The 1,070-nt window shown below is 31.7% G+C and overlaps 1 protein-coding gene across 2 annotated transcripts in view; it reads left to right on the top strand.

The window, feature by feature from the left end:
• The window catches only part of LOC106883709 (tRNA-uridine aminocarboxypropyltransferase 1), a 12,547-nt gene that overhangs the window by 8,849 nt on the left and 2,628 nt on the right, over positions 1 to 1,070 (top strand). The gene's annotated exons all lie outside the window — the stretch shown is intronic.

Below are 1,070 nucleotides of genomic sequence, written 5' to 3'. Positions count from 1 at the left end.
TATATATATTTATATGATATATATATAATATATAATTGTGAGAAAAATTTGTTTAGGTAGAACATTATGAACTTTTGCGGGGGGTCCAAAAAGTTAGATTTCTTATCAAGATCTTTCATATCAAAGTAGTAACTTGCTATTGCAAGTATTTAAAATATGAAAATATGACAATTAAAAATGTGTTATGAGTATTATAGGATAAAATCCTATATAAACTCAACTAACAGTTAATAAAAATAGAGAAGAGATGTTGAAAGTTTTTATAGATTTTTAATCCATACAATCGTTTCGAATGATAATTCTGACATGTAAGAAAGCATGAAAAATATCCGTTGACCAAAACAGTTCTAGTTCTTACACTGATAGACTCAACACTACATAGACATGTTCCTATATCTCTATTTTTTCCTATTTCACATTCTTGTTATGAATATCCGATCAACTTTATCAGACACAGGCTGTCTGTAGTTTTATTGTAACATTCTTTTGTTAATACCTTTTTTGATCTTTTATAATTTTTTCCACTGAAAAGAATAGTAATACCTAATTAAATTGATTTAATTTAATTATTATTATAATTAATATAATTTTTTCCATGTTTTCTTACATATCAGTATTATCATTCGAAACGATCGTATGGATTAAAAATTTATAAAAATTTTTCAACATCTTCCCTTCTCCATCTTTTTTTTAACTGTTAGTTGGGTTTATATAGGATTTTATCTTATAATACTCATAACACATTTTAAATTAATATATATGGAAATATGCTGTGCATGAGAAGACCCAGCAAGCCAAGTGAGACCTAAATCCAGGGGTGTAGCCAGCTCACTTATGCGTACCTTCCTTCATTGGACACTAAACTCCGCTTGCGAAGACCTGTTGAGGCAAGTGAAATCAAAATCGAACTAAATTCGACGACTGGCACCCATGCCAACGTCGTCTCCTTCATTGGACACTAAACTCGGCTTGCGAAGACCTGTTGGTGCAAGCGAAAGCGAAATCGTGATGGCACCTGTGTCCAGTGTCACCTTTCTGGCACTTGTGCCCGTGGCACGTGTAAAGGCATT

This window comes from Octopus bimaculoides, chromosome 23 (genome assembly GCF_001194135.2).
Source record: "Octopus bimaculoides isolate UCB-OBI-ISO-001 chromosome 23, ASM119413v2, whole genome shotgun sequence".
Taxonomy (NCBI): domain Eukaryota; kingdom Metazoa; phylum Mollusca; class Cephalopoda; order Octopoda; family Octopodidae; genus Octopus; species Octopus bimaculoides.
Note: the sequence above shows the minus strand (reverse complement) of the source record. Positions and strands in the feature narration are given on the sequence as shown.